This window comes from Macaca nemestrina, chromosome 15, assembly GCF_043159975.1.
Source record: "Macaca nemestrina isolate mMacNem1 chromosome 15, mMacNem.hap1, whole genome shotgun sequence".
Taxonomy (NCBI): domain Eukaryota; kingdom Metazoa; phylum Chordata; class Mammalia; order Primates; family Cercopithecidae; genus Macaca; species Macaca nemestrina.
The window spans coordinates 53,145,944-53,168,568 of NC_092139.1; the positions used below are offsets into that span (position 1 = coordinate 53,145,944).

The 22,625-nt window shown below is 45.5% G+C and overlaps 1 protein-coding gene and 1 long non-coding RNA gene across 7 annotated transcripts in view; one reads left to right on the forward strand and one right to left on the reverse strand.

The window, feature by feature from the left end:
* LOC105486812 (solute carrier family 24 member 3) overlaps nucleotides 1-22,625 on the forward strand; it is a 506,030-nt gene that overhangs the window by 274,531 nt on the left and 208,874 nt on the right. The window lies entirely within an intron of this gene.
* LOC105486810 (uncharacterized) lies at nucleotides 3,458-10,407 on the reverse strand. Its single transcript, XR_011613588.1, has 4 exons — nucleotides 10,296-10,407; nucleotides 9,698-9,919; nucleotides 6,892-6,974; nucleotides 3,458-3,594 (listed from the first exon to the last, which is right to left on the reverse strand). It is a non-coding gene; the product is annotated as an uncharacterized lncRNA (long non-coding RNA).

The window sequence follows — 22,625 nt, forward strand, 5'->3', positions numbered from 1 at the left end:
ACCCAAGAATCCCACTGGCCTCCTTTGTTACCGAATCCCCTGACTTTCTGGAGAGAGGGATGCCCAGGAGTCTCCCAAGTTACCATGTGTATCATTAACCACCTTAAATAGCAGCTTTAGGTGCAGTGGTATTTGAACTACTGAAAAATCCTGACCTGGATGTCTGCTAAAAGACAATAATTATGACTCAGTAATTTATACAGTGAGAGCTATTATTAAGACTGGGATGTTAGGGTGAAGATTTTGCCAAAGACACTCTAGTGTTAAAAATGAACACCATTCCTCAGTTCGGTAGTTCCACACCTCAGACCCACCTTCCTGAGGGATGTGGGATTTCATGTGCTGTTGGTACACACATACAAAATCCTGGAGAACTGCCTAGGAGGCAAATGGGGACTTATATCCCCCATCCTTGCTCTTTGCCATCCCTTGAAGGTTTTAAAAATATGCATCTGTAGCCCTTGCATGGAATGAATGACTGGCTTGCAGCAAACAGGTCTTTCTCCCTGCTCCTCCATCATGGCAATCTGTACCACTGCCACTTTCTAATCTCTGATTGTTTCTCTGTTTCTTCTCAGTGAGCAGAAAGTACTTTATTCATATTTTAAAATATGGAACAGTCCCAAAACTCAACTTTGCCTTTTCCTCCTTTCCCACCTTTCATTCCTTGGAGGGGAGGGGTCCTCACTGCCGTCCTTGCATTTAGATGCCAGGGATAGCAGCACCAACCTTCTTCCCCCAGGTCCCTCACCTGAGCTCACAGGAGTTGTCCAGAGAGGGGAAGGGCTTTGCACCCCTCCCTGTCCTCTGAGTATGCTTCTCATTCCGGTTCCTCCCGGTCATTGTGTTTCCTGCACATTGAATCCTCCTTCCTTGTTAGCTGTCTAGTCTGTAATTAACCTCTTCAAAGATGGTTCTTTCGACATGCTTTCGACATCCCAGCACCTATCTGTGTTGTCTGCTGTGTTCCTGAGTTGATTGAACAGAAGTGTCATCTGTCTTCCATGCTCCTTAGCACAATGACCTCAGGGCAGAAATGACCAACCCTTGTCCTTGGACAAAGGTGACCTGAGCTTCCAGTCACCCTGGCTTAGGCCTTTCCAGGCCCTGTCACCCAGGCACTGAGTGGCACTGCCATCACATTCTGGCACCCCCCACACCTCCTCTACCCGCCTGCTCATGTGTCAGACACCCCTGCCCCTCCTCTGTTCCCAGTGAGGATGGGCTCCCCAAAAGTGCTTTCAAGAGAAGGACTTGTCTGCAAATCACTAAGGACATGCTGGTAAAGGAGTGGGAGAGGAAAGAGGAAGAGGAGGAACCAAGTTGAGGGTATCACACCCGTCAAAACCCTGCCCAGGAAGCCTTCATCTTAACCCCACAGGTACTCAGTGTGAATTCTCCCTCCAGGATGCCCCAACACCGGGCAAGGGAGCTGGGCTTGCAAACACCTTCCTCCATCAGTGATTGGTTAAGGGACCTGGGCAGGGCAGCAGTGTCGTTATTGCCCAGGCTCTTCCAGAAGTGCTCAAGGGCCCCCCTCTTCACCCCTCTTCAAAGATAAGGCACAGGTGCTGGCTGTTACAAACTGGAGGCACACCGAAGCGGGGTGCAGGTGAAAACCGGTGGTGTGGGCAGATAACCAAGTTGCTCACTGCACACTAGATCTGAATGTTTTCTACCTTTTGATAGGAAACTTTGCAAGTACTTCAGTGCCTTCTGGCCTTGACAAGGTCACGCATATTCTTCTTTATCCTATAGGCCAGATGCTTGCTTTATAGTAATCAGGACAACATTGTGTTTAAAAGCCTGGGCTCTGGAGTCCCAGAAAACTGGGTTTTAGATTTGTCTCTGCCACTTGAGTTTTGTGGCCTTGGGCAGATTATTTTCATTTCTGAATCAAATCTCCACATCTGTATAATGGTGACAACTCCACTTAGCTGCCAGTGTGTTCGAAGGACCATTTGGGACAATGCTTCCATAGCATTGGCACCAGCGTCCAGCCCATCACACCTGCTCAGTTCGTGGGAGTTCTTACAATTATTCATTTTTCCCATCCTAGAAGCAGAGGATTCTGGGAAGTTAATACTGTGGTAGGATCCCACTCACTGTGGACCTTTAGCCCTTTACTCCTGAGGCCAGCGATCTGGTGCTTTAGTTGCCTGCATCTCATATTTACATGTTCACCGTATCCACATACTCCCTGGAGAATTTTTATTTCCTTTATGCTTTCCTTAAACTCACTTTCAGAAACTATATTTCTTTTTAAAGCTAATTTTATTGTATTGTATTGTACCCAAATAAGTATGGATATTTTTATAACAATATTAAAATGATCATTATATAACTATTAACATTTACAAAGTTTGTTCTCATATGGCCTATCCTCATCTACACATCCCTGGAAGCACACCAAGCACCTTCCAGGCATCCTGTGTGTACTTCTCATACCTTAAGAGCTATCAAGCCATAGCGATGGGATTTCAACAGCCCTAGGGGTTTAGAAACAGTTCAGAGTATGGTATTTCTAATCTTTCCAATAATGTTTTATATGTCTGACTGCCGATATCTGACTCTGGGCATGGAATTATTTCTGGACCCTGAGGTTGCTTGTGAGGCCGTTGTGTAGCTCTCTGAATTAAATGGTTGGCCTGGCCTCGTTGCCATGGTGACAGGAATCGGCACAAGCCGACCAGGTGACCAGCTGGATGGGGAAGCGTCACAGGTGTGGGCCATTTCTTTGTCAGTTATCTCAACGACTGTCATTTCCATCCCCTTGAGTTGGTCACATGAGCAGTCACCATCTCAGATCTTATCTCTGACATAGCCGGTGGGAGGGCCTGAAGACTTTGGAAGTTGGTCTAGAATGCATACCTTGGAAAATCCACACAATTCAGTGATGTATTTTTAAAAGAGTAAGAAAGATAAGCAAACCAGGTGAACATTGTCTGTTTATTTACTGATGAACACAACACCTGTTATAGAGTTTGTACTCCAAAATTTTAATGAAGTGAATGAATAAACCAAGTACTAACACTGTACTATATAATAATCATATGTATGCTTCTTCAACCACCTTTTATTGACTATTTTCTGCATTCTTAGGACCAGGCTGAGGATAAAAGGGTAGAATAGCCTGAAAATGTGAAGCAATCATGGGATGTCAGAGGGTGGGTAAGAGGAGAGAATCTGGGTGCTTTCTTAGGGAAAGAGGATGGATCATAAAATGGGAACACTGGAGCTGGAGGGTAAGAATCTTAGTTGGGGGGATCAGTTAGGCTAAGGGCAAGTCAGGGAAACACTTCTCAAGCCAATGGCCCGCTCATCCCCTGCCCTGAGAGAATGACTCAGCCCTCCACACTCCAGAAACACTGCAATGAGGCAGACTTTCTAGGGTCGTGCTGCAGATGGTCCACTATGCTGCTTGCCTCTTTGGCTCCTCACAGACCTGGTTTGGAGGGAAATGCTCTCTCTCGGGTGTGCTTGCTGGACACTGTATCTCTTGGCTCCAACTTCCTTGGCCTAGCTTGCCGCATTCCAAGTCAAAATAGCTCACGCTCTTTCCGGGCAGCTCCCCAGAGCCTGGGGTGCATAGATCTGCATGGAGGGAGAGAGGGTCTGTGACTGGAGATCCTTCTTTTGATGGGTATCTCTCTGTGAGGCTCAGCCTCGGCCCCCAGGCCCCCATGTCCCCAGCAGACATGCTGTCTGTGTTATCTGAGTACTTAGACCCTGGGTTTGCCCATCTGTAGTCCATACCCACTCAAATAAATCATGCCTGTGGAAAACTTTTTAGACAGTTTTAGTCCTTGTGATAAAGGAGAGCAAAATCTTTCTCCAGAATTGAAAATGCTTCAGCAGAGAAGTACTCTTGCAGTAAACTGGCTCCATCTAGCAGAGCTACAAAATTAGTGGAGAGAAACTTTGCAAACACGAATCTTTAGAGCATCTCAATGAGGATGCTTGGTTCTGTCCAGATTCATTGCCTTCCAAGTGATAAAAACATCTGGGAAACAAACTTATTAAAATATAAAACCCTTCCAGAATCCCTCTTCAAGCTTCAAAGGGAGATTTGGGGGAAGGAAATACTACCCCATCTTAACGATTGCAAGGATGTTTGGGGTGGGAGTTTGGGGGTGCATATTGTTTTTTGGTGTCTAATCCAAATTTGGTTCTGTGCTGTAGGTCAGTTTCCAGGGTACACAGCCTGGACTAGGGTTTTCCTGAGCCTGGAATTTGGGACAGAAAGAGCTAGACCCAGTCATCCAGCTCTGGGCTGCAGTGACTTACAGGGATTAAGAGGCAAAGCTTGCTCTGGCCATCCCTAAAAGGCTAGAGGATTCACCTCTGATCCATTTTACAATTCAAAGGGATGCCCCATTCCTTTGGAGACTTAGAACAAAAGCCAACTGAAGAGATTGTCTCGGTTTGGGTCCCCGAGACAGAGATTCTTGTGCAAGTCATTTCTCGCTGGAGAGATCTCCAGAGAAGGGGAGCGAGAGAAACAGGATCAGGCAGGAAAGGAGGCAGCAAAGGGGTGGTCTTGGCTGCAGATCAGCTTTAGGCGGATCCCAGGAGACCATGGAGTGTGAATGGCACCACAGAGCTGTCCTGCCTTGAGGCAGGAGCTGGCCTTTGGACCCTAGTGTCTACCACCCATCTGGGAGTGAGGACTTAATCTTCTAGGCATTTCTGGGTGAGGTTGCATGCACCGGCCAAGTGTAACTCTGGAGAAGTTACTCTTAGCCTTTATCAGGAGGTGGATGCATCAGCCCCAGAAAGGGTTTCTGAGCGGGCACCAACAGCATCTACAAGACATAGTCATGTGGTTGTCCTGCCTGTATTTCACATTGGGCTGGAGTACAAGTTCTTGTCACCTTTACAAGGAGACATCATTCATCTGTCTATGAGAACTCACTTTCCTTTCCAGCCCTTTCCTTCTCAGCTTGTAGACATGTTTTGTAAAAGTAGGGGAAGGGGTGGATACATAAGCGAATGTAGCTGGTCAGACATGAACGCCTCACTCTGTAGAGCATCGCCAGCTGTGGATGTAGCCACTCAGCTATTCATCCAGGCTTGTTAAAATATGAGAGCATAAAAAGAGCTGATTTCATTCGTTTTATGGCAGTACAGCTTCCCCCAGGAAAGGCAAGGCTGGCCAAAATGTGTGTGGTCCATACCTTTCGAGTGGATAATATTTGCAAGACTTGACTCCCTCGGCTGTGCCCAATCTTGCCCTGACCATTCACTTCACCTCTTGCCTTTTCTCTAAAACTTCCCTTTCTGTTATTTGGAAATGGTCACAAAAAAGTACCATCTTTTCCATTCTCAAACCCAACTTGCCATTTGCTTCCATACCATGTGGTTCTAATATCCACATCCTTCACAGCACTCCAGATTTCGGGCTGGGCATTCTGTTGTCACCTGAGTCTGTGCCTCCTTCCAATACACCAATACATAGCCACACAGTGGATTCTGTTTGGCTCTTTGGATCTGAGCTTCCGGTAATAGCAAGATTTTTTTTAAAAATGATGTGACAGAAGAACATAGAAATGTCTGGAACGTGTTCAAGCCAGTGAAAACACTGAGAAGACGCTCTCCCTGCCGCCTCTCAGTGCAGACGAGTCAGACATGCCTCTGGGACACCCCGGCTCCCTTTGGCTGGCACAGGGAATGGAAACTTTGGCCACGGGTGGTTGCTTCTGCGGCTTCTCTACTCCTGGCCTCACCCGCTTCTCACTGATGATTTCCCAGAGCAAGCCTAGTCTAGCATCAATCCATCCTCAACACCAGCCAGCCGGTCTCCGTGCAGCAAGGCCCCATAGGCATGCTGGAGTCTCAACAGGAAATGTGCTTTTCCACTGAGCAAAAACAGACACTCAGGAGCTGACGGTCTGTGGAGTTATGTGTGTGATTCACTCAGGACCCTGTCACATTAAAGGAGCATATGAAGCCATATCCCCACACAGCTCAGGGCTGTGGGGAACAAGTTGACATCGCCCACCCTCCCGCCTGCACTCACATGGTTGGATTCCCAATCTCTATAGCAATTTATTGCAGGATTCCTTTGGAATGATCAAGAGAATGTTTGTGGAAGAAGCAGCATTTATGTGGCTCCTGAGTTAGCCTGGGTTGCCAGAAGCTGAGCCTGGCATGAGCATTCCTGAGAAAGCCGTGTTGGAAGTGCTCCTTGGAAAAACTGGTGAGAGAGCACACAGTGTGACCAGGAAAAGGCAGGAGGTCAAGAAGGGCATGGTGTCAAGCAGAATCCCACAGAGGGGAACTTCAGCACAACGGAGCCCTGGGTGCTGGTTCCTGGGTGTGGAAGCAGTCTGGGAGCTGGAGTTAGCAAAATGGTAAAGGGCTTTCCAGCGAGGCGGACAGAACCCTGACTGCCAGCTTCTGTTCCATTATAGCAACTTTCAGAGGAGTTTATGGGAGCAATAACAGCATCAGGCCTGTTCTTCCCCAGTGTCTAAACTTCTTTCTGTTGTAAGCTGGGCTCTTTTGCAAGCCCCAGTATCAACTCTTTCTGCCTTCTCCTTGTGGGTTCCAACACACCAAGTAGACATTGGGGTACCAGCCATTTACCCCATGGGATACGGTCATTTACCACATGGCCTTAAAATGTACACATGTGGAAAAGGGGCCCTGGGGCATAGAAAGAGTTCCTACAAAAGGTGCCAACATGCTTTCCATCAGGATGTATCTCAGGCAACAGGAGAATCTGAGTCAGCTCCTAGCTCATTCTTAGCCCATGACAAATGTTGGGACACAAGTAGACATTTCTGGCACTTAAATAAGGCAAGAACTCCAAACCAGTCCCTTTTTGGGTAGAAGGGGCTAGGACCATTTCATCTAAATAGGAAGCTCTAGCTGGAGAAAGATACTTACCACAAGGCCTGCAATGAGGAGCAAAATCCCAGACGCTACATCCTCCAGGGTCATGTTTCTCCAGCCCGAGGCTTAGTAAAAGGCTAATTAGGAAGTTGGCCAATTTTAGTCTTGGGTCCCATTTTGGGTTCTAATGTACTGTGAAATTTAATGCAATTCCACATGGTCTTGCAGATGCTTGCAAGGTGCAGTCATTTCTTTTGGATAAAAACAAAGTTAGGGTTTGCATAGGCACATTTTTTCCCCTTTGAGCCTGGGGAGAAATGTGAGCTAAACCATGTCTAATGTTGATTCTGAAGAGGCTGCTGTGGTGTAGAAGGAAGGACACTTGCCTCAGAAGATCAAGTGGATCTCCTTACTTTGTGAACTGGGCCTCAGTTTCCCACTCTGTGAAACGCAGAGCTCTCGAGTTCTCATGAGGATCAGGAAAGAGCATGGAATGGGAACAACGATATTAACATATTAAGAGATGAGATGCTACTGTTTCTGCTGGAGACCTTGGCTGTTTGTTCAAGCAGAAATGCATTAAAGCAGAGGTCCCCATTCCCCAGGCCATGGACCAGTACCAATCCTTAGCCTGTTAGGAACTGGGCCGCACAGCAGGAGGTGAGTGGTGGACGAGTGAGCAAAGCTTCATCTGTATTTACAGCCGCTCCCCATGGCTCACATCACCTGAGCTGTGCCTCCTGTCAGATCAGTGGTGGCATTAGAGTCTCATAGGAGCATGAACCCTATTGTGAACTGCACATGCAAGGGATCTAGCTTGCACACTCCTCATTAAATTCTAATGCCTGACGATCTGTCTCTATCTCCCATCACCCCTAGATGGGACAGTCTAGTTGCAGGAAAACCAGCTCAGGGCTCCCACTGATTCTACATGGAGGTGAGTTGCATAATTATTTCATTACGTAGTACAATGTAATAATAATAGAAATTAAGTACACAATAAATTTAAGTGCTTGAATCATCCCCAACCCCCTCCCTTCCCACCAGTCCATGGAAAAATTGTCTTCCACATAATGGGTCCCCATGCCAAAAAGGTTGGGGACCGCAGCATTAAAGAGCCACCACCTCGTTCAAACTCTGGATGGCTCTGCTCCTCCCCCACCCCCACACCTTGTCTCTGCTTCCCTGTCCACCTGGACTGCCTCCTGCAGTCCTTCTCTAAAGCTCCACTCAAGCCTGACTTGCCCCATGCAGCCTTTACTCACTGTGCTGGCTCACACTGACACCTTCCTTCGTGACCTCACTTCCCACTCACTGTCTGATCCATATTAATAGCTATCAATTGTTATCAATATGGTTATAGCTATGGCTATCAGTTCAGGTAGAAAGAAATAGTGGCAGATTGCATCTTCCCAAATGACCATAGCAAGAACTCCAAGACAACATACTCTTCTAGAATCTTGTCCTCCCCCACCAAAAATGAAGAGATAGGGTCCACTTCCCCTCCTTTTAAGAATGGTTAGATCTTTGTAACCGCCATGACCAGCAGAAGGCAGTGGAAATGTTCTGCGTGACTTCCTATGCCAGATCATAAAAGGCTGTATGATTTCCTCCTGGCACTCTCTTGACATGTGCACGTGCAGCTCTGAGCCACTATGTGAGAAGTCTCCAAGCTGAGAAGACCACATGGCAAGAACACAGACTTGGAGAGGCCAGGAAGCCCCAGCTGTTCCAGCTCCCAGGTGTTTGAGTTCCCCTAGCCCAGAGGCCAGACAGGCAATGAGTGTTTGAGCCTTCACGTTTCCAGGTCCAGCCAGCATATGATTGCAATTGTAAGGACCACCTACCTGAGGCCGGTCAGCCCTTAAAAATGTGAGACATAACAATAAAATGTTACAGTTGTCTTAAGCCACTATGCTTAGAATGGTTATTATGCAGATGCATATACATACATACTATCTTAGTTCTGGCAGCTTTAAGAAAATACCATACTGGGTGGTTTATAAACACGGGAATTTATTTCACACAGTTCTGGAAGCTGGGAGTCTGAGAACTGGGTGGCGGCATGGTTGAGTTCTAGCAAGAGCCTTCTTCTGGGTGACGGACCTCTGACTTCTTCTTGTATTCTCACATAACAGAGAGCAGAGAGGGGAAACAAACTCTCTCATGACTCTTCTAGAGACAAGGTCTCGCTCCATCACCCAGGCTGGAGTGCAGTGGTTCTATCCTCCCACCTTAGCCTCCTGAGCAGCTGGGAATACAGTTGCGTACCACTATGCCAAGCTAATTTTTCATGACTTTTATAAGGATACTAATCTTATTGGTGAGGGCTCCACCCTCCCAAAGACCCCATCGCACTGGGGATTAGGATTTCAACATATGAATTTGGGGAGGAGGGCATTCAGTCCATTACACATATACACCTATATGCTTACATATGCATATGTTTGTACATATGCACACACACATAGACGCATGCATACCCATATTTACGTACATGTATACACATGGATGTATGCATACATACATAAATGTTTAGGGATATAGCTTGATTTCTTCAATCATCCTCCAGTTTGTGCATTTGTGTGTGTGTGTGTGCTGGAAGCTGGCTTCCCAGCTGGGCTGTAAACTCCTGAGATCAAGACTGTGCTGAATAGTCCCTGTTACCCTCCGCCAGCTGAAGAATGACATGGTGGATGTAGCAACTCTACCCTGAACCCTTGAGTTATATTGACGGGGAAATGTGTGGTGAACACCTGTGTCCCTGAAGAGCTCATTACATGATGCAAGTGGGATCAGAGTCACTTTGGTCTTTGAATCTTTCTCAAAGGAACCTGTATCCTTGGAAAGAACCATTTACCTGAAATTGTTGAGAATAAGTCACTCGATTTGCTTCTGTGTCATAGACTCGGTGGAAGGAAATGCCGCTCTCACCAGTCTCCCAGCTGTGGATACTCAGTCGCCCCTTTGGAAGCTATTAGGCCGGGCCTCCTCTCCTCATTCAGGATCCCCATGGGATTTGCCGCTTCCATCTTCAGATTCAAAAGCAGCTCTTTTGCTTCTCTCCTCATCTTAGCGTTACCTAGGAGATCAGAGATTTTATGAGTTAGGATTGACAGTCTGATCATATTTATGTGAGCTAGGCAAGAAAAGTTAAATATTGGAGTCTCTCATCGAATACAATATTATTTGGATAAAAAAATTGTCTCAAACATTGAAAGGGTCGTTTTCTAAAAGAATTTATTTTAATAACTTTTCCTCCATAAATCTATATGAAATGCCCTGAAATTCAAAGTTATATAATACAGGAGAAAATATCAAAGGAAGTAATGATATTAAATTCGTTTCCATCCTTGAAAATTCTGCTAAGTTATTTTACCCCACCCACTACATGAACTCAAACATCGTTACAAGAACTCAAACAGCCCGGTGAGGTGCAACGCAGCTTCTTCAAGTACCTGGTAAACCACTCCTCAGCTGGGAAGGTTGGAGAGTGGGTATTAGTATCTTTGATCAGCCTTTGACTCAGGTGGGCCTGAAATTTGTCCTAGCTCACGACTGTAAATGTATGCATTTGCATGAGGCCTCTGTGACATCATGACCAAGGTTATTACATCACAGAGTGGATGTTGCTACCACTACCTCTTGCATTATTTTGTCTTGTAATAATTGTATTTTATGGATCTCTTTTCATCTGTTTTCAACTCCAACCAACCCTGCAATCATATATAAGTACATGGAAAGACAAAGATGACAATCTTTGTGCCGATGAGACAAACTCGTAGGTTCCGAGGGGGAACAAGGAGTAATTGACTTACGATGGGTGATATGATGGCATTCTAACCTAAAAACAAAGTGAAACCTTTTCCTCCTACTTCATGTCCACTTCTCCTCCTTGCTTGGAACATAAATTATAGTATTTATCATTTTGGTCTTAGCTAACTCAACAACTAAGCCAAATTTTCACTTTCTTCCATAGAGAAAGTAAATGTTGATACTCAGGTACTTTATGTAATGGCCAGACTTGGTCAAAAGTTTTATTTTCTGCCCACTTTTCTTTCCTCTTCATAAAGCTTCACAAGTTTCTCTATACTTGAAAAGCATTTATTAAACACCTACCTTGCTGCTGCCATGAATTTCAATTTGGCAACTTCACATGGGACATCAAAATCTGACACTTACAGGAAACATCTAAGAGATCCCATAGATTCTAAAGGAAAGTAGAACACAATTTCACCTTCTTGGCTGTAACTGGTTTCCAATATCATTTTGCCTCGAACACACGTTCTTGCCTCTGAGCCTTGGGGCATCACCTGTCAGAGACATTAGAACCACCACAGATGCTTGTTTGGGATGACTTGGCCTTGAAATATTTATAGTTGAGAGCTTTGGAAGGCTGCAGCGTCTCTTGCTGTAATCTCCTACTGTTCTGATTGCTCTTTCTGTCTGATTTTGGGTTTATCCATGTAAGTTGGCATGCAATTAGGTCACCTCCCAGGCCTTCCATCCTAGCTTGTCAGCCCATCCCAACGACCTTTACTTTCCCTAGGCTGTTATTTACCACCAGGCCACACCGTGACTCCAGGCAGCATAAGTTCCATGGAGGACTTAATGTGGCTAAGGGCGAGTTTGGGGAATCTTTAATGTGAATTTGATTTGCAGCCGCTTATGATGTAGAATATATTCCAGAGGAAAGTGAAGAAAGCAAGTAGAGACTGGAGGGGATATGAACCTCAGAAGAAAACTGCACTGACAAAGGGCTGTAGCAGTTAGCTTTTCTCCTCTGAAACCTCCCCCAGGTGTGCAGCATATGAGAGATAGAACTCAGGCAGAAAGCAGCAGTCTTATTCAGTTGAGGCATCAGAGACTAGAGCTTGGATCCCAGAGCAGCTGAAAATTGGGGAAAATCTCAGAAAGAAAGGAGTCAAAGAGGGAGAGCCCTATAGTAGACATAAATTTCCCTCAGGTCCATGACTGACTGCTGACCCTCACATGCTTGGAGATGACTCCACGCGGCCCAGGGAAAACAACAGCTGAAAGGCTTAAAGCAGGTATGTCAGCTGCTGCCTGGCACTGGGGAGACAAACTGAGAAGTGCAAGCCTCTAAAGTTAAAGGGGCTTGATAAACAGTTCAGATGTTCCATTGAAAGCCTATACGGACCACATCTCGGGACGAAGGGCACACTTAAAACAGGCCTAAAATTACCACAGATGATAACCCGCCAGTAATTCAATCAAAGCTTAAAACCTAAAACCACCTCTGGTTTTGTGGCTAGTAATTACAATCCTCCAATAATTCAACTTCCTATTAGAACAAAACTCAACACTTTTCAGAGGAAGATGACAGAATCCAGAATCTCCTCAGCCATCATCCATGAAGTCAAATATATAATAAAAATATGTTTATAGGCCGGGTGCAGTGGCTTATGCTTGTAATCTCAGCACTTTGGGAGGCCGAGGTGGGAGGATAGCTTGAGGCTAGGAGTTTGAGACCAACTTACATGACATAGCAAGACCCTGTCTCTACCAAAAAGAAAAAGAAAAATAGCTGGGCATGTTAATGCATACCTGTTGGGAGGCTAAGGTGGGAGAATTGCTTAAGCCCAGGAGTTGGAGGCTGCACTGAGCCATGATAGAGGTGCTGCTCTCCAGCCTTGGCAACAGAGTGATACCCTGTCTCAGAAAAAAGAAAAAAATACTAGATACACATCAAGTAGATTCTAAATTCTCTTGCTTTGATCTTGCTTGCTCTAAACTCTGACGGGTCTTCTTCTGCTATCTACAAGGCAGCACAGTGCCCTTCCTAAGATACCTCTCATGTCATCAGTTCCTGTTCTTGATCTGTAACCCAAAATCCTAGCTGGACACCAAAGCGCATTGTTGAAGCAAAAGGCACTTAGTATGTTTCATTCAGAGCTATAATGTGCCATCACCAGAGCCCTGTGACAGTTCAAGGAAATGGAGAAAAGTGAACAACTGAATTACTTTTTTGGTTTGAATTAATTATGCTCTTTTCTTAATTTCTGTTCATATTCAGAGGCAGATGTTGTCCAAGAGATGGAGCCTTGATATTTGGAATCTAAACTTCGGATGCACAAACTTAGCGATCTAACAAAAAATTATCGAGTTCAAATCTATCCTTAAAAGAGCTTCAGGTGTAATTTGCAGATTCTTTAGTGCTTTGACCTAAAATTATAGGTAAGTGGTCAAAAAATATTGAATATATGGTAACATAAAAGGAAAAATGATTTCCTGCAGTTAACATCTATATTTTCCCCTTAAGGAGGGGCCAGAGGTGGCCGAGACCAAAACTGAGCAGTAAACACAGCTTGTATTTTTTCCAGCTGAGCTAATCAATATTTTGTCTGCATATTTACGTCTTCCTACAACGGCTACGCATATTCTTAGATATTTATTTCATTATCATAAACTAGAATTTGAGCTAAAGATTAAAGATGTCTCAATAAATTCCCTGAAGATACCAAATACATTCAAGCAGATGGATTAGTAGTAATTCTCCCCCTTTTAAATGGATTATGTTCTAAAATAGGTGCAGATCAAACAAAATGATGTCAGGAATCCCTATTACCAGGACCGAGGAGTGCCAGTTATTCTTTCGTTTTAGGACCTGGTTAGCAAAGCTTCAGTATAGGGAGATAAGGAGCACATATGTCCCTGTTCCCATTCCCCTAACCATCGTAGACATTGCTAATAGATGGAGATGCTCTGGCACACTGAGCCCCATCCAAGACTCAGCCTATCAGTCAATCATTAGCAGTCAAGCAATGAACATGAATGAGACCAATCTTCTATCCTTAAACTTGGCAGTCGTGGAATAACAACACCAGGAGGAAAGAAAAAGAGCAGTTTTTAAGAGGGGAAGCAGAGGGAAACTTTTGTGCTTTTCGTGAAATTCTGTTATTATCCTCCCATCTATAGACCAACAGAACCATAAAGGTTATTTCCAGCTCTGAAATTTGACGAGTTAACATTAAAAAATGTCACTGATTTTGAAACTTCCAGCCATTTAGCATGCACACTTCACCTTCTATAAAATAAATGCTTAAAGATTAAAAACTTTCCATGTAGATTCCTGTAGGGAATTACTACATTCCGAAAGCACTACTTCAAGTGCATTTTTTTCTAGAAATGTTTTTCATGCAATCTCATCCTTTCTGAGGGCATTGAACAAGAATGGGCATTCCTTGTAACTTCCATGGGTCCTCTTGAGGAACTGCTTAGTGGGTTCCTGTGTGCATCAGCCTGTTCGTCTGGATCAACAGCAGACATAAGAACATGAGAGATGCATCACTTGGGTCAGACCCTAGGTCATCCATTCAAACATTCTGTCTCTGACGTTGGCACCAAGGGACACTTTGAGAAACAAAGGAGTCCAAGAAGAGCATCAAGTTCTGAACACCACAGGGAATTTACCGTAAATATTTCACTTTCTTTAATGAGAATTCATTAGTGACACAGCCTTGATAATCACATGTGAGCAACAAATGCATGCTGTAGGCTCTTGCCCTTGAAAACAGACCTCCTATCTGCTGCCATGTTTGTGGCCTGAGAAAACTACATTATTCATGAGATTGCTGTATTTTCTACAGTAGCTCCTGGCTGAAAGACATGAGCAGCACTGATGCCATGGTTTTTTATTATTGATAAAGAAATATGTTTCTAGTTTTTCAAATTACATTTCAGTGCTCTGCTAGGCCAATAGTCTAATGATTGGAGTTCTTTAGTTCCAAAAGAATGTCTGTTCTCTTCCAGGAGAAAAGTTTGTGGGCTGATTGTTTAAAATCTTCTGCCAATATGGACATGAGAAAAAGAGCTCTTAAGTGGGAACCAAGGGGCTTCTCATGATGTTGGATCAACTTCAGCATCATGAACAAGGAGCAAAGGCAGTTCCCCAACCTGCATTCAGGAGTGAGCAGTTCCATAATGCTATCTAGATTGCAACTCCACCACAAATTGTCCATACAGACTATTGCCATGATTTAGGGAAAAATTCATCCAAATGTGTTTAAGTTCTTTTCTGGAAAAACAAATCTTTGTTGAAATAGAGAGAGGGAAAAGTGCAAAATTCCTAACTCTCCTTTTCTAAATGTGGGTTTTCCAGAAGTAGTCCCAGAAACAGACACAAGTACAAGTTGTTTGTTTCTGAGATAATCCCAAGTATGGGAGTTGGGAAGTGGGACAGCAAGACAATGACAGACAACCAATCAAAGGCATGTTACCACTGTGAGCAACCAGAGCTTAATTTTGCTGGGAACTCTTAACAGTGTAGAACACACCTCAACGTTATCTCATTCAGGTAGTGAGGGAGCTGGGGTATTTATACACCCGCCTTTCATCAGACTTTGGTTGACAGCTTCTCCTGAGAGAAAGAGTGGTATTAATTCTCCAGCATATCCAGCCTGCAGTGCCTGGGCAGGAGATCCTTTCTCAGCTCTGGAGAAAGCCTTCGGGTAAAGAGATGCAGGTGCTTAGTACAAAAGAAGTAGGGCCCCAGGACTGTGGGCCTGGTATTGATGTCTTGGGAAACACCCCTATCCATATTTCTCCCTCTCCATTATTTAATAAATTAGAAACAAACAGAGCTATCATTTGATAGGTACTTGCCCAATTTTAGATATTGCACATTTCATAAGCATCATCACCATCAATCCTCATAATAACCACATAAATGAGTCTTCTTTTCATTCTCCCATTTTGCACATTAACAATTAAGACTCAAAGAGGTTAAAGAATTTTCCCAAAGCCACAGAACTTATGAGTGGTAAAGGAGGGATTCAAATCCAGGCCTTCAGGCTTTTGCAAAATGCTGGTTGCCTGTGGTAAGCAAATGTTACCACATAAGCATTTGGCTGATCCAGCTTTTCTTAGCAAATTTGATTGGCAATACCATTTTGATTGACAGTTTGATGATCCCTCTAGGCCATCTGTTTCCATGACTTGTGGTTGCATCTTCCTTCACAGAGATGCTTCTCATGACCTTGTTTTCATTCACACATCAATCCATTTGAATCTGAACGTTTCTGGTTTTTGAAGGGAAGGACTTATGCCCTTAAAACCTAAGAAAAAACGGGGTAGTTTGTTCTTTCTAGGACAGTGGAATTAACATATTAGAAAGTTGGACCCTAGTTTGATCTCAGCTCTTCTGCTAATGTCTGAAACTTGGGCTGGTTACTTGCCCTCTTTGGGCCTCAGCTTACCTATCTGTACATTCTGTAAATTGGGATAGTGCTTCCTATCATATAGAAGCAATGAAAAAGTAATAAATATATTTGTAATACTTGATAAAGGTTATTTCCATTCTTAAATTCAGAGTACTTAAGGTATTAGGATGATTTCAAAGAGAGTCCCCCTGCTCCCAAGCTAACCTCAACTGTTAACTCCCCAGTGATAAGGGCTGTGTACCTTTAACTAGTGTTGAGTATGGTATCCAGCGGATGGTAAGGGCTGAAAGTAGTGGTGTTTTGGCACAGTATTGATTTAATAAATTTTCCAGTGTTATTAAGATATGGTCTTTAGAACCAGACAAAAATTCAAAAGATGATCTTAGAACAGACTGGGTCCCTGGAACACCCAGCACCTCCTGTTGCCAGATGCCTTCTCCCATGCCTGCCTGAGGTTTGCTTGACCTCGTTGAATGTAAGCATGCATTGAATGTCTCCAAAACATTTCCAAAGACTAAATATTTAGAAAATTAGGTTATGCATTTATGTACTTTCACACAGATTCTTTTGTGGATAATTTTGTTCAGTGGCCTTTTAGTTATGACAGATGTGTTAATTGCCTCAACCAACACTTAAGTGATTTGTGTGCCAAACATTTTGTTAGATACCAGGGCTGCAGAGAAGAATAAATATCCTACAACCTTAACCTCCCTCCCCCAGTCTATTGGAGAAGAGAGAAAACAACCAAAAATTGCTGCAAGGCAAGACCTGACATGCAAAAGGCTGTAGGGATGCCAAGGAGCAAGGACCATATGCATTTCTTACAAGGAGTTAGGATATGCTGGGTAACAAACAGCCCCCAAAGATCAGTGGCTACCAAATACAACAATGTTATTTTTACTCATGCTACAGGTACAAAATGCATGTATCGGGGGGGTTGGGGATTCTGGTATCAGTCACTCAGGGATCCAGGCTGATGGGAGATGCACATTGCATCTTGATGTATTTTTCAAGAAATGCTGAGACAAGAAAATGCAAAATGGTGAGCCAGGCACTGGTTTGAAAGCCACATGCAGTCCACATCATTTTGCTCACATTTCACTAATCAAAGCAAGCTGCATGGCCTTAACCTAACTTTGAAAGGGATGTAGCAGTACTCCTCCTAGGTCTCTGGAACAATGAGAAATGGGGTATGTGTGAACAGCCCTCATTGCCACCAGAGTTGGGATCTAGTAGTTGGAGTTTGACTGAGCTATCCCTCCCAACGCCATTTCTCAGCCAATAAGTCTGTCTTGTGTTTATACAAAACCACCTCCTGAGAGAAAGGCCTTCTGCATTCAGTCACACTTGGTATTTGTTGTCCTCTTTCATGTATCCCAGCCTGGTGGGTGCTGATGACAGAGAGAGAAATGACAGGGCTCCTGTCCTCAGGGAACTGAGCTCATGGTGCCACTGAGTCCATGGTACACATGGACAAGCAAATGCCTACAGTGTGGTTGGAAATAATTTGATGAGCACTGAGACAATGTGATGGGGCCACAGAAAGAAAGGCAGGGAAGGTTTTGTGAGAGGCAGAGGAGGTACCGCACCCGGAAAACAAAGTTTTTACAATGCCCCAGGAAAAATGGGAGCAACAGGCTTTACTAAGACAGATGAAAGCATCTGAAACAGAAGCTTGAAGCCACTCATCACTGCAGGGGGAAGCTGGGTAGCATCCAGACCGCCATTTTTTGGTGCAATTCCTGACAGACTAATCCATCAAGCTGCATTGGGTATTTTGTCAAGAGAAGGTCACTGGGATGGCAGACTGGTATTCTGATGGCTGCAGCAGCCCACGTTCCTTTTGCTCAGACATGTTAAGGGAGCCAGGCTTTTTAGGATGTGTTGATCTTCATTTTGGGCTGCTCCATTTGATCAACATGTGATGAGTATGTCTAAAGATGTCATGAATGTTCCTGCTGCATTTTTTTCAAGCAAAGGAGAAAAGACTCTCTGCCTCTGCAAACCTCCATTTAGACTCATCAAACTCGGGCCTCATGAAAGCAGCCAGGAGGGAGAAGCAGGGAAGCTGATTGCTGTTGCCTTGGTAAGGGGAATCCACTCCACTCAGGTCCCTGTGGTTTCCATGGGAACAGCACTGCTTGTTTCTGCAGGCCCCCAGGGCTGGCCAGATGCACTGAAAGGAAAATTGGGGGATGAAAGAGAGGAGCAGAAAGAGACTTTGAGGACCTTGAAGGTATTTGGGGAATGACTCTCAGCTGGATGAGGCTGCTCCGTTCTCCCTGCATAGGTAGCTGCTCTTAACAGGCCACGTGGGCCACGTGGCCCCAACAGGCTGAGTACCGGAAGCACCTGCCTAGAGGCACATGCATTTATGCAGCTGTCATGGACTAACCACCATCCAGAGAAACAGATGCCAATGCAAGGAAGGAAGGAACTGGCAACATGTGGATTTCAACATCAAGGCCAGAGATGAATGTGCCCTCTACCCACACCAGGCCAGCATGTCGTTGTTATAATTTAGAATAATGATATGTGACCCCAAGAAGCACGGCGGTAGGTATTTCACATTCACTATCTACACTCTTCATAACAACCCTGCAGGGATGACATCAACACACCCATCTACAAATGAAGGAAATGAGGCCCCGTGTGGCACAGAAGAAGATCTGGACCTGAGCCTGATTCCCCACTGTGGGATCTTATGCAAAATCTAACTGATCACCCAAGGAAAATGTTAGTTCCCAAATTCAACAAGCATCCTAGCTCAATCTTTAAAAAACGCGCTGAGGACTTTTGGATTTGGCACAAGGACACACACCTGGAGAGGGTGGCATCAGCACCAGCCATCAGCTGTGGGAGGCACTAGAGGCCCCACATTGTCTTACCTCTTGTTCTAGAAGTGAAGCAACTGAGGCCAAGAAGCCCTTGGCAGAGCCTTCCAGTCCAGTGCACCACACTGTCTGCATACTTTTCTTGGAAAGCTGCAGCTATTCAGAAAAGCGCATGCCCTACCCACACCTACAAGGCACTGGAGTGGGTCACCAACTGGAGGGCTGTTGCAGTCTCCAGGAGGCAAGCACAGCTGCTGTTGCGGCTGTTTTCTTGAACCCCACTGAGACTTATCAGGCATCTGCTGTGTGCACTGCAGTGTGCTGTGTTTGGACCAGAGGGAATGGGAAGGAGGATCCTCAGAGGCCATTTTTCAGTTGGTCAAAAGGCAAATTGAGGCCCAGAGAGATGAAATGACAGGTGACCAAAGCCACACTTTGGGCAGGTTGGCATTGAGCCTCAGATTTCCAGATTCCCAATTGAGGACACTTTTCTTGACTCCAGGCTGATCCCTTCCTTAGGAAGACTAAACACTGCAACACCAAATTACTTTAGAACCACAGCAAGGCAACACTGAGTGAAACAGCGATGTTAATAGTAGGCTGTGTACGTAACACACACATAGGAGCTGACAGAGATCAATGAGAAGTCTTATGGCCTCCCTAAACGAAGCTGCTTTGCCAGTGGGTCTCTAGACTAGGATTCTTCCTGATTTACATTCTGTTCTACAGGGTCATCTGGCAATGAATGCCCTTTGCAAATTAGTCAAAGAAGCTTCTAACATGGTGGAATTGGTTATGTAATATAAGAACATGTTACAACCCTAAGTCTTAACGTTGGGGTCCTACCATTGCTAGATTCAGAATGCAAGTCTTAATAACAGTTTATCCTGATTTTATGCTTGTGCAGAGGGACTCCCTTCTGCCACCTCCACCCCATGCCCCACTGCTGTGTGCTGAAGCTAATTATGTGTATATAAGTTACGGTCTGTCCTTTCCTGGACATAAGATACCTTGCATCTCCTCTTCACTTCTTATGCAAAGGAGGCTTAGGAGATGCTGTGGACTGAGTGTTTGTTTCCACTTCCCAGATTCATATGTTGAAGCCCTAACCCCCAAAATGATGGTATTTGGAGATGGGACCTTTGGGAGTTCATTAGGGTCAGATAAAAGTATAAGAGTGGGACCCCAATGTTGGGATTAGTGTCCAAATAAGAGAAGGAAGAGACCAGAGCTTATTCGTACTATGACATGTAGATAGTGCACTGCAAGAAGAAGGTGGCCTCTGCCAGCCGGAAGACAGCCCTCACCAGAACCCAACCATGCTGGCACCTTTATCTCAGACTTCTAGCCTCCAGAGCTGTGAGAGATAAATGTCTGTTGGTTAAGCCCCCAAGTCTACGGTATTCTGTTGTATCAGGCTAGGGCAGACACAGGCATTCCTACACCCAGACATGTGGATGGTTTCTTGATATATCACCTGTGACTCTTTCTAGGGCCTTCTCTAGCCCTGGAAGCATGCTTGGCTTGGCCAGTGCAGGGCTCAGCAGAAGTATTGAAGGGTTAGTGCCTTTGGGACAGCCCTAAACAGTGACAGGCAGGCATCAGTGGACGGAGCCCCCCACCCTACTGCTGACCCAGCAGTAGACAACTCTGAGACCTGCTTCCCTCTGTCTCCCAGCAAGCTTGAGGCCACTCTGCCAGCCCCTTCCCCTCCCTGCCTCATCTCTCCACCCTGCTCCCGATGCTTCCTGGGATCACCTCCCAAACAAACTGCTGTCATTCAAATCTTTCTCTCAGGGTCTGCTCTTGAGGGCCCCAGTCTAAGGCATGGGCATTTGAAACCTATGAGGGAAGACTCACTTCTTGCAGGGCAGGAGAAGAGGGCTTAGCTCAATTTTTAGATGAAATCTCTCCTTGTGACTTTTTTTTCAAACGATAATGCATGTATAAAAGGGAAAATAAAATACATGTAGTATTCTTTGTAAGTTGTGAATGAGTCCTTTGAAACCATTTTTCTAATTTCGTGATTTTCCTGATACGTGTTTCCTGAGAGGAGCTGTAATGAAAAAGTAGTCAGAGTGGTTGGATGTCAGGTGAAGTTTGTTAGGTGAGTATTTAACCTAGTCATTCTTTCCACATTGCTATTGGCCACCAAATAAGACTTTTTATTATTCTTGAAGAACGGTGATTCAATACCCTTAGACTGACTGTCCTCTGCCTTCCCCACCCTTCCACCCACATTCAACTCAGTGAGGAGGCCCACAGTGCCGGCCGCTCCATTCACAGGCTCTGCCACTGGGTGTGCCAGACTGGAGGCTCTCATTGCCCCATGGAGAATTTTCACACACTTCCTCATGGCCAGCTGTGACTGCTGACGGGGGGCGCACTTTTGATAGAGGAGCTCCCAACTGGGCATGGATCAGAGAGCAGGCCCTGGAGAGCAGACCAAGATCAGGTCACTGGTAAGCTGCCCACTCCCTGAAGGGAGGGAAGAGAGGGTTGCTGAGCCTCCAAGGAAGGAGGACCCTGAAGAAGCTCCTGTGGTTTCTCCTTGGCTCACCCCTGCCCGGCCAGAACTTTGGGCAGCCTCTAGGTGGACTGCCCTGAGCCAGCACAGGGCCCTTTGGGTCCTGCCCCATCCAGGGCTAAGCCTCCAGTGTGTCTTCCCCAGGGGCCCAGCTGGGGCCACCATGTGGGCTGGCGTGGAGACCCCTGACAAGAAACCACCTCCACCAGAGAGCCAGGCCCAGTGGGATCTGTGTATCCATGTTGCTTCATTCAGCCAATTGATGTTCATATTACAGAGAACTGAAAATCAGAATGCCTGGATTCAGAACCCAAGCCTGTCACTTACTGACGTGGTGCTCTTGGTGGAATAGGTGCGCTCCCTGGCCCTTGGTGGCCTCATGCATGGGGTGGCAGTGAGGCAGGAGAACGGAGCTGGGTTGAGAGAACCCAGTGCAGATGCAGATGATGCTCATGGGGTGCCTTTCACTTCCTTCCTATGCTTCCTCCATCCCTTGTTATTGATCATGGAGGAAGCTTGTGAGGCAGGAAGTAAAGAGGTAACTGGATGCCACATACCTGTACCCCCTCTACCCCTCATTGATGATTGGGGACCTCAAGCGGTTTCCACGTGTGATTCTTCTGCTTGGCACTGCCCTTGTTTCCCGTGGGTGATGGCTGTTGTGATTGATAAATTAACTCAGCATCCCATCTATAGCTTCCAGCTCTGGGACTAGGAGAACAATAGGAGAGGTGACCTTTGAACCCTAGGACTGGGGAGTGCCAAAACGCCCTGTGGCAGCTACACTGAAAAAATGCAAAGAAAAAAAAAAAAAGCCCATTGCTTCCCCTCCAGGCGTGTGGCAGCTGAATGTAGATCAGATCAAATCCTTTGGGAGGAGATCACGGAAGGAAGAGGTCAGAGGGCAGAATGAAATTGCAGATCCATGCAGGAGGGGGGTGGCATGTGTGAGGGGCGTCCCCAGCCCTGGGTTTGCCGGGTGTGCAGCCCTATTCCCACTTTCCAGCCATGGAACCCAAGCATGTTGTCCCATCTGTCTTCCCCTTGGGTTCCTCACCTACAGAATTGAAATAATAACCTGTTTGTGAGGATAAGATGGGATCACAGGGGCAAAGTGCAAGGTACAGGGCTTGCCAGGAGCAGGTGCTCAATAAATGCTCACTGTTGTCATCCCTCTGCCCCCACATTAATTTCCAGATCGTAGCTTCATTTTGGTCCCCAAGGGAAACTCCTCGAGGCTTCTCC